General features: G+C 37.1%; 1 long non-coding RNA gene across 1 annotated transcript; it reads left to right on the plus strand.

Moving 5' to 3' along the window:
- The first annotated feature begins 307 nt into the window (after positions 1-307).
- LOC104860253 lies at positions 308-10683 on the plus strand. Its single transcript, XR_779638.1, has 4 exons — positions 308-491; positions 1228-1254; positions 2039-2128; positions 10410-10683. It is a non-coding gene; the product is annotated as an uncharacterized LOC104860253 (long non-coding RNA).
- Positions 10684-11454: the final 771 nt, after the last annotated feature.

Consider the following 11454-nt stretch of genomic DNA (forward strand, 5'->3'; position numbering starts at 1 on the left):
ACCCGGCCTGTTCCCGGGCACACGAGGCCTTTACGGTCCAACGCGCCTCACTTAACGAACAGTTGTCTTCGATCATGTCACAGTTTTCTATTTGGTTAACTGCAAGACAGTCACTTGCTCCTTTGTCATAATTCAGTATTGGATTTTAAGACGAAAATTAGCGTAGAAAATGTGAAATCCAGTAGAATCGATCTTTTCCCTCCCCTTTCCCTGCCTTTCTATTTCACCGCCTTCCTCCCTTCTTTCTTTTGCAATATTTGGGAAAATGTTTTAGCAGACACACTGTATCTCTTTCTCAAGGAGTCCAGATTATTTCCTGTGTGAAAGATAAATGCACTGGCTCCCTTTGTGATCCTCCAAAGCATCGCATTGATATTACTCCCTCAGCCTGGAACTGTTTATGTGATTTGGAACCCATCTGGAGCCCAAAGAAAGCTGTTGATGTGCCGTGTGACTCAGGAACCCGCAAGTAGTATCCAGGGGTCGCAAAGGTAAGTTTCTTGACTGCTTGGTACTTTGTTTACTTTTTAATCACTCCAGCTGGTGCATAAAATTACTAAATAAATTGTAAGCCACAGGAACCCAGAAGTCAAACATTTCCCTGGCATAAATAATTAGCTCAGGCAGATTTTCCTTCCCTCTTTTCCTTTTTTCCTTCTTCTTTCTCCCTCCCCCCTTTCATACACTTACCCATTTTTTTTTAAATAACTCTCACAGTTATAGAAATGGCTGCAGAATAAAGTGAGGCTTTTAAGGTCTGTTCTTTGCAATTTAACTGCGCAAATGTAAAAGTGCCTGAGCAATAATGCACGTTAGGTTATTCAATAACACAAGGAATGTAAAGCGATTTCATATCTCCTTGAATCAGAAACATTAATTAATCATACGATGAGAATGCAACGTTTTATTTACCAGTGCAAGAGGCTGCCAAGATCGTTCTGACTTTAATAATTGCACACGCTGTTGAGGGAGGAAAAATTAATTTAGTTATTAAATTGCAGGGTGCTTTTTTTCTATCATGATGAAGCTGGCAGTTCATGAAGTAGGCAGTTCACAATGTTACTGTTACGAGAGTTGGGAATGTGGATTACTTTTACTGAAAGCTTTTCCCACTTTATTTAAAGAAAAATGGAAAAAAGAAGCATCGGTAATTGTACACCAAGCTTGTTTCTCATGAATATAGAATGATAAAACACAAGAAAATAAAAGTTTCTGTTTTTCCCTCAGGCACAGATGGACTGCTGTGGAGTAGAGGTACGCAAACATGATGAGCTCACAAGGCTTAAATGTGGGCGGCGGACGTGTCCGGGGCCGTAGAGCAACTGCGGAGGTCCGGGGGAGCAGAGCAGGTGTCCCTGAAGTGTGACATCGCAGGAGACGGCGCAGCAAAGCGTGGTGGGATGATTTGCCATCATCCTTTGTCCGCCTCCTCTTTGAGCATGTTTATTTCCCCGGCAGAATTTTTTTGTTCCCTTTTTTTTCTTTAGCTTTCAAGTTCCCACTTTCAAGGATCATTCCAAGATCCTTTCAAGAGTTTGGGTCACCTTAACCTAAATAGATCTTGTTTATTATTATTATTATTATTATATTACTTTATTTTTATCCTCCTCTTCCTTTTTCACTTTCTTTTCTTTTCCCCTTGCTTTTCTTCGTAGCACTTTCCAAACACATAGCCCTGCACCATATGTGCTGTGTGTTAACAGGCGTATTGTCTTTTATGTTCTGCACACCTTCTGGAGGGTGAATATAAGCTCTTGCCAAATTTTGCAATTCTAAGTATTATATAGCGTCGTGGGATACACTGGTTATCAACAACTGACCATTGCCTTTGCTGTGTTTAGTAGGAAACAACATTGATATGGGGGTGTACTCCCCACTTTCAGCAGTTTATTGTGTACTTTCCTCTTACAGGCAATTAGTAATCCCAGCCCCCAGTGTTTTCAGCACTAAATTGTTTTATTCCAAAATATCCTATTGTCTCTAGCATCATGTGGTCTGACATTGTAATTGTATGCTTGTTTTTATGTATTTTATTTAGATCGCGGTGTTTTCCCAAGATACCTAGAAATTTTAATAGCTTAAAAAAATTGAAGATGAGAGCTGGTACTTGGAGGTAAAAGGTAAAGCGGTGAGTTTTTTGGTATATCATTTTTATTTAAGTTTTCATTTATATTTAGTGAGACATGAAGTCTTCTAGCATTTTAAAATATTTAATAATTATACAACTAATTAGAATTGAAGGCTACTATTAGATCTATATGCATGCAGCATTAATAGATATGCAATAAATTATGACATATGCAATATTAATATCCATAAAGCCTGCATAGAATGTAATTGGATTTACCTTCAAAAATACAGTGTTAAGAGCATCAGTGGAGATGGTTCTCTAAAGGCAACACATCTTTAAATGTTATTGTGAGATCTTAACATTTAGCTACTGTTTTTTGCATGTATGGCAATGTTATCCCAAATTTCTTTCCTCAACAACACTGAACTATCCATTTTTATCTCCTGAAAAAATTGGAAGAAGGAAAACATTTGTCTTCATTTAAAATTCCCATAATTCATTTTGTAGATACCAGCATTATTTGGAAATTGTTCCTATGTTTCTATACTTGTGTTGAGAGGAGAGATAAAAATGAAAATCACTGAGCTTTTGTAAGGAAAACCCTCAGTGTCGGCAATATTAAATACTTTATATATGAACATGTTTTAAAATTCTAGACTCTGAGGCCAATTATTAAAGGCAGTGCTTCAAAACAGGTTTGTTGGAATTACCTTTGTGAAAAATGTGTTTATTGGGATTACTTGTGTGAAAAAGGAACACTGCTGTTACATTCATTAAAAGAAATTTGACTTCCACAATTCTAATATATGGACAAACTGCAAAACTTTACAAAGCAGAGTAGTCAACTAAGAAGAATGTACTAATAGGGACAAATGACTTTTGAAAACTGAGTGGAATCAATTCAGTAAAATAAGTAGAGTTTCTAAAATGAGTACTGAAACAATTTCCTATGCAAAGGTAAACTTTGATTCATACCTTCCACCATATAATATATCTATAGTTTATGAATTTTAAAATCTTCCAGAGAAAAAAGCAACAACAACAACAAAAATTCCATTAACCCTTGATGGACCGACAGTGCCATAACAGAGTTGAGGAAATATGTAAGTGCAGAGCAATAACCCTACCATTACAGCAAAACAAGGAGGTGAGGCTCAATGGATGAAGGAGTTTGGGTGAGGTAAAGAAAAGCATGACATCAGAACTTGGAAAGCACTGAGAGCACATTTTTGTGCAGGTGATAGCTACTTTCCCTGGTGTGTTGCTAGCGTAACTTGGTATCTGTCAAGACAATCACTGAGAATGTTGCCATACTTGGAAAGAAACAGGGATCAATATTAGCAATGTTAACTAATTAGCAATGTTTCAAAACATCACACAGAAGGACTTCCATGATACAATGAAAACAAATATTTTCAGATAGTGAAAACACTTCGGACCACATAGATTTATGGTTCAGCTGTCTCTCAAGTTGAGAACAAAGAATGATAATTCTTTTGAAAACTAGTCACCAAGTAGCCATGGCAACTCACAAAGCTTAGGAATTAAAAATTTGTTTACTATTCAAAAGAAAGCCTGAATGTTTTAGAGACTCATTCTACATACTTTACACTCAAGTCAAACAAACCTGACTAACTGCATCTTAGAAAAAAGAAATTACAAAGAAATTATATTTCAATGAGTAGTTAAACTAGAGCAACAAGAGAAAACTGACATCTTAGTTCAAGGAAGAGACATAATTATAAAAACCATAAATAATAAGGACCAGAGTTCAATCCCTGGTATCCCACCAAAAAAACCCAAAACATAAATAAGACTAAAAATTAAGTTTTCTGGGCCTTGTTATGATAATGTTGGATTCTGTTCAATATCCTCTGTTAGAAGACCAAATACAATATATGACATCATTTTAATTAAAATTATTTTCTTAAATATTTGTATAAGGAGTGAACTCTTTGTTATTTGGAAATTAGTTGAAGATTATTCTCTGAGAGTTCTAGAAAGACAGTATTGTACTTAATAATATTTAGGTTCACATGAAACTTGTTATTTCCTACTACAGTCATAAACATTACTGAACAATACTTAAAATATGTGGGTAAATAATTTCAAATACCTAGGAGCAAATTTTTGCAAATGATTATTAAGAAAAATTATTTCTTATTTTTATTTAATTTGTTAAGATAATTTTATATTTTGTGGGGTGGTGATTCCAAATGTTTTAAGAATTATATATAATGACCTTATTAACATAGTCATGCCCATTTTAAACATCCTTAATGCACAAAGAAGTGTGTCTGATACTAGGGTACCCTGTCCTAAGACCAAAAGATTCACATTTTTGTTTGAAAAGCAAAGCTCCACTATAAAATGGTAACTAATAAACAATGGTTGGCTCATGAATGGAAGATAAAATATATACTGGAGAAACCAAAGTAATGATTATATTAAGAAATGTAGAACTCAATACAAAACCTATTTCTGTTCCAAACTGATGCCTATATTCCTACATTAATCCTCTTTCAAATTTATGCATGATGTAAAGAGAAAAGCATAAAGTGGAAATCAAGAGACCTTAGTTCTATTTATTGCATGTAATTTTTGAAATGTTATTTAATTTTGCAAATAAAGAGAGTTAAATCAGATCATTTCATTTTGTTAATTTCTACTTAATAGTTTTTTGAGAAAAATGCCTTCTCTATATAAACCAAGTCAGAGTTGGAAAAGAGTTATTTGGGGACCTTGTAAAAAACAGTACATGAAAATCTTCTTTTTGCATTACCTTTTTGATTTTTGGTACCGGGGATCGAACTCGGATCCTTGAGCTTGTGAGGCAGCCAGTGGAACCACTGAGCTAAATCCCCGGCCCTGTATTATCTTTCACATTGTTTCTGCCTTGGAGCCAGCTGGCCATGGACTGACAACCATGATCTGGAATAAATCTTTCTCCCCTCAATTTGGTTTCTAGGTATTGTATTGTGCCATAGCAACACAAAGCTGAGTAACAGAAAACTGGTACCAAGAGTGGGGTTGTTACCGTGACTCTGGAACTGGTTCGTGGAAGGAGTCTGGCAACTTTTGGAGCACAAAGCTTAAAACACAACGTCTTGACTAAAGTCAGGACAGCCGAATGATCCGAGTCTATGAGAGTTGTCAGCTTTACAATCACAAGCAAGGTTGTTATGCAGATGTTTAGCATGGAAATGTGCACTATCAAACAGCGTCTAAACAGTCCTTGCATTCATATTCTTTTTTTTTTGTACTAGGGATCAAACTCGGGACCTTGCACTTGCGAGGGAGACAGCAGAACCACTGAGCTAAATCCCCGGCCCTTCATATTTATAGTAACATTTGTTTCTCTTCGTTTGGAGCAAAACAGCAAAGTACTGCTGAACTTCTCAAAGATATTTGACATATAATACATTTGGGGACAACGTACCAAGTGTTCCTAAAAGCAACCTCTCAAAATTCTTAAAATCTTTCTCTTCCCCTATGTTTTCCTCCCCTTCCTCTCCTTGTTCCTCTCTCTGCCTTCCCTCTCTTGAGGTTTCCCTTCCCTTCCCTTCCCCTCTACTCTCCTCTTTCTTGTACTTCTCCTTTCACCATAAAGTGCTCCATACATATTACATGAACAGAACTACAAAGATCAAGGTGCCGACAGAAAGAAAGAAAAGGAATGTCCAAATAAAAGTGAAACCTAGGTAAAATTATAGCAATGTGCATATTGTCAAGAAAGATGAAGTATGACTCCACATTATGCAAAAAATAAACGAAATGAAATGCAATAGCTTTACAAATCAAATTCTACTTCAAATTTACTAAGGATCTGGCAAGATAAAGACTATTAAATGTTTTAAAATTTTTTAAAATGAAGTAATAATTGCTTTATTGATTCAGAAAATGAGGGATTAAAATATCAGATTTATTTTAAGAACTAAAACTGAAAATTAGAATCAGTTATACCTCATGTATCAAACCACAAAAATCCAGGAACATGCTGTTTGTTAAACAGATCTCAAAAAAGGAATGAAAATAAACAAACAAACAAAAACCACATGCATGCACAAAAACCAACAAAGCTAGAAAAAATCTCCAAACTGTTCAATTTAAATGCTCTCATGATTGTAGAATAGCCCCTTTCTGTACTGTGTATGTTAGCAATACATTTATGTGACAAAACAATATTTGAGTCATGTGAGAGACAAAGAGAAAGATGAAGGCTACAAGAAGTATTTTATTACCATCAGGGTATAAGCCTAGATCTCTGATTTTAATTACTGCAATATATTAAGAAAAATAAATTTATTAAGAATATTCATGAAGACATTCCTAAAATTCCAGCTCACAAGGCGTTACTAGAGGGCAATATTATATTGATGAATGCTGGTTTAGTAAACAAGATAACAAATATTGTGGAACTGGGCATAATGTTCTCCTTGCAAGGAACTCCAACTACCTGAGTTACCTTGGCCATATTACTTGAGCTTTGAGATATGCTCGCTTCATCTTTACAATGGAATGACTGGGCAATATCGCTGGGAATATTTGGACTTACAGGACGTGAAACATAGAGGCTTTCTTTGGATCTCTTGCTAATTAAACAAAACACAACAAATCCACTCTTAAAAAAAAACCTGAATTTATCCACTCTGACTAAATTCTAGACAATTTTAGACAGTGATGTAGAAAATGTCTCTCAGAATTTTTCACATAAATTTCACTTCTCTAGTCACAACTGGTGGATTGAGAAAAAATTTAGTATACTCTGCCTCTCATCTTCTTACTTGCTTGCTATTTTATCTTTGTTCTCTTTCTCCTGGAAAATTAACATCTGAAAGGAACACTCAAGTCTTTTAATTCAAACAAAACCCTGTGTCCTAATGAAAGTGGGTTTATTATTATTTTTGGAATAATTTCTTAACTTGCTATAAGTTTTTCTGAGTTCTGTAAATCTGATAGTCTGACAAATGATCCCTCGGCTATAAACTTGTAAATATGCATGAAGTAGTGAAATAATTTTACTGTGGTCAAGAGAATTAGGCTCTAGGCTTTGTTCTTCAATTAATAGATGATGAGACTGAGAGCAAATCTTAGGGACTCTGTATTAAGGTTTGGTTGGAGAATTTCTCCCAAAGCTTCATGTATTTAGAGGTGCGGATTTGGGGAAGAGATTGGATCTCAGTGCATCGATCCACTAATGAGGTCAAAGCTAAATGTGGCATTAGCAGATAGGGTCTCCAGTGCAGAGGGGAGTGTTTGCGGCATGAGTTGGGGGGTGCATCTCCCTCCTTGGCCCCTCCCTCTATCTCTGCTTCCCACCTGCCGTGATGTGAATAGCTTTCTTCCACCTAGACCTGTCCACCATGCTGCTCTTGCCTTATAACCAGCCTGCTACGGACTGGAAGTCCCAAAAAACATGAGCCAGAATGAACTTCTCTTCCTTTAAGTTTGGATCTTGCATAATTTGTCCCCCACATGAGAAAGTCATTAAAACACTCTAGTTATCCTTTCCTCAACAGAAAAATTCTAATTGCACTGGTAATCAAATCGTATTTGAAGGTTCTCTCATTCTAAAAGTTTAGCAGTATAGAAGAAATTACATAGGAAGAGACTCCTTTAGTGAATTTGAACAAATAAATGCATTCAAAAAGCATTTGATGAAGTAGGGTTTATTCAAATTATTTGTATGAATTCTGAACTTTCCCATTTATATATAAGTATTTAAAACTAAATGAGATTATTCTCTCCTGGCATATATCCTGCTTTATAGCAAAAATATCCTTTGTAAAATTTCAGAAGTATTCAGATGTATTCTATAAATGTCATTATATTAGCACTTTATTTTTTATTTTTTGTACCGGGGGTCGAACTTGGGTCCTTGCACTTGTGAAGCAGGCGGCGGAACTACTGAGCCAAATCCCCGGCCTACTAACACTTTATTAACGTGACATCAAAGTAGATCATCATAGCAGCTGAGTCAAATAAACATTTGTTTTCCACTAGGAAATAATCACTTAAATATTCAAGATTTGTAATTTGTATCCAAGCGGGCATTATTGTTTTTTCAGAACTCTTTATCTGTTAAATCGACTGGAGGTAGGTGCTGCGGGTGTAGCTCCTCGGCACTGCTGCCTGACAAGCCCAAAGTCCTGAGTTCAATCCCCGGTAGTGGAACAGAATGATGGTCATTTCTGAACTACACTGAGGACTCCAGAGTAGCTGCTGGAGAACTCACAGGGATTCAATTAATATTTTCATGTCGTTTTAATGAGATTCATGCCAGGATCAAAAGGAAGATGGACACTGCCATAAAATTATCATATCTGCCATGTAAAACAAATAAGCGACTGTGGATTTTGATGGGTCTTACATTAGAAACACACGTGGTGCTCACAGGGCGAGAGTTTTGACCCAGCCAGAGAGGGACACTCAGGACAAACCTACCCTCGGAGGAAGGTGACTGCCTCCAAATTCTTGTATCTAATAATCCTGACGTTGACATTGCCTGGGAATCAAGCTGATTAAAGGATCCTCTTGATCCCCACCGTGAGACCCCCAAACTTGGCCAAATATTCCCACAGAACCTCGTTGCTCTTATCTCAAATCGTGATCGTATTCTTTGCAATTTACACAGTAAAAATAGGAGTTACTTATATCCGTTCCTGCTCTTCCAAAGAGTTCTATAAGGTTAGGCAAAAGTTAAACTGCAGTCTCAGCTACACAATCTGAAAATGCAAATAATAGCTAGATTTAATTGGAAAATTAAATGGCATGAGAATTAAATGCAGGGATACATTGTAAACACCCTAAAGATGCTATGAAAATGGAAGCTATTAGTATTATTAATATCACAAGCTGGTCTCTTACATAGATGAAGGCCTTAATGTAAACCATTGTCTGGCTAAGTTTTGCTCTTTTAATAGTTTGTGGCTAGCATACATAGGTAAATGTGTTACATGATGCACATTAGTTTTGTAAAATATGAGCTTTGGGCAGTAGATGAGGCCCTGCTTGCCTTCATTTAGCACAAAATATGAGGCGGGATCAAACTTGAATTTAAGAAGGTGAGGAAAGGGACTGTGGAATCTGCAAGTGCATTTTTTTATCTCACCGTCACTGGTCACCCAAAAGAAGCAAACAAAAGAAAATAAAGTGATTAAATAACTATGTAGCCAAAAGGCAGGACAGCAGGTGCTGTATTTATACTTGTGAAAAACTCAGCTTTACAGTCCATGAATTCTAAATTCCCACTAGGAGCCAGGAAGTGTCAGTGTTGTAGACCAGTGATAGAATAGTGGGATTAGTTGTGCCTACAGGCCTGGTGTGTGGGCAAGAGGTGACCGTCTTCCTGAGGCGCTGGCTGGGCTGGGGTCCCACTGTAAGTCGGCAGAGCGGCCTCTGGAGAAGACATTCTTCACAACCTTCATCTGCACAGGGATTCACTAAGTAGCTTGTTCCAGAAGTGTGTTTGCAGGATTTATTTGCTGTGATCAACAACAAAGAACAGACAAAAATGATCATTGACCTTTGGGAAAAGAGGTCTAAGATCTCCTTTATAGTGTGACTGTGAAAGGTACTTTTTGTAATCTCAACGTTCATTTAGGAAAACTTGAGGAAGATGGTTTTGGCTTTTTCTTTTCTTCTTTCTTTCTTTTTTTTTTCGGGGCTGTTTGTTTTTCACACAGGAAAACACATCGCTGCTTCAGGTTTGTCTTGAGAACAAATTACTCGAAAATGGCTTAGAGAATATGGGAGATTGCTTATCTTGCTATATTTAATAGAATAATACAAACCTGTAAGGTTTGACTGCTGAATAAGGAAAACATCTTCCGCCATCATGTGGAATGTTGGGGAATCTTCCCTTCTTGGATGTTTTTGTTCGTTTGTTGGCTTGCACACAAAATAAATTGAATTTTCGGACAGAGGAGTAATTGTTATTACCAAAGATAAAACGTTTTAAAAATTTGTGGAGTTAACAGCGAAAGGGTATTTGTAAAAATTAAATTTTCACAATGTAGCTTCTACCTTTTTGACAAGACAGATTTAAGGGGAGAGGAGGAAAATCCTCCAGCTCAGAAAAACACAATGCAAATTCGAAATGGAGACTATTATTTGTCTCACTTCTGTTTGCACTGGGAGTTTTCTTAATGAGGCAATACTAGTACATCTGAAATTAGTTGACTGGCTGCCCTCTCTTTACTGCTGCTTTCTTTAGACATCATAAGCACTTTTGTGGCATCATTCAGTGTCACAGCTACTTTTCTTCTCAACACTTCTCATTTCAGCACAGTTGTTAAATACAGCCGTCCATCTTGTTCCCCCCAACCTTTCTTTTCAGCGCACCAGCTGTTTTCTAGGGGTGGCAGAATGACCCACTTCGCTATGATGGAGGCCAGAGACACGAGCCAGCCTGGAAACTCCTCCAGCCGAGAAAGTGAAGATACTCCCTGCACCTGCCGCACAGGGCCCTGTTTCAAAGGAAACCTTTGGACCCAGTTGTCACCCACCCTTAATTTATAGGCCAGAAAGAACCTCCACCAGATGCCATATGCATTTCTTTGAAGGGATTCATCATATTCCACAGCTAATAAAATCACCTCTCTGGTGGGAAGATAAGTGGGAGAAATGCAGTAGAGATGGACACCAGCGAGTGCCACGAACAGATCCCATTGAACCCTTATTATTAGGGCAAGAAATGACGATGTTGGAAGCCGGAAAGACATCGTTAGGGATTGCTGCTGACATTGCCAGTGTCGTTTCTAAATGAAATTTTTAGTTTTTCATGGAGGAATGTGTGTGTGTGTGTGTGTGTGTGTGTGTGTGTGTGTGTGTGTGGAGCTGGACTTATAAGGAAGATGCAATTTTCCACTCTCTCACCTAATTTTCCACATAGATTCATCTCTCTTTCCTCCTTTAAATACCTCATGAAAAACTCATTTTGGCCCTGAGTTTCAGAACTCAAGGAATGAAGGAGTTAAACCTATTTCTTTTGGTGAGGGGAAAGTTGTTTCCTGCAAATATATTTCAGTAGCCTGGGAGAAATGTTCTGCTAGATTAGGTTGATTGAAAAACTCCACTGATAAGAAAGGAAATGAAGAAGTACCTGGAACTGTGTCCCTCATCCTATCTAGAAGTCTGTGGTCACTCTGTCATTTTAAACTACTGCTCACAACTCCCGTTTTCAATAGGCCCCCTTTCCAACTGAATTATATATGATCTACAAAACAAACACCCAATTTCCTCAGTTTCTCCAAGAAGAGGTAATTTATTTTAGCTACATCCGTGAATTCAGGGTGTGTGCATGTGCGCATATTTTTCCGTAGAGATGAATGTGCTTAATTTTTGGAAAAAATAAAAAGGATAGAATAGGGAATGCTTTTCAA

The sequence above is a fragment of the Fukomys damarensis genome, unplaced genomic scaffold, assembly GCF_012274545.1.
Source record: "Fukomys damarensis isolate Sample0158 unplaced genomic scaffold, DMR_v1.0_HiC HiC_scaffold_10, whole genome shotgun sequence".
Lineage (NCBI taxonomy): Eukaryota > Metazoa > Chordata > Mammalia > Rodentia > Bathyergidae > Fukomys > Fukomys damarensis.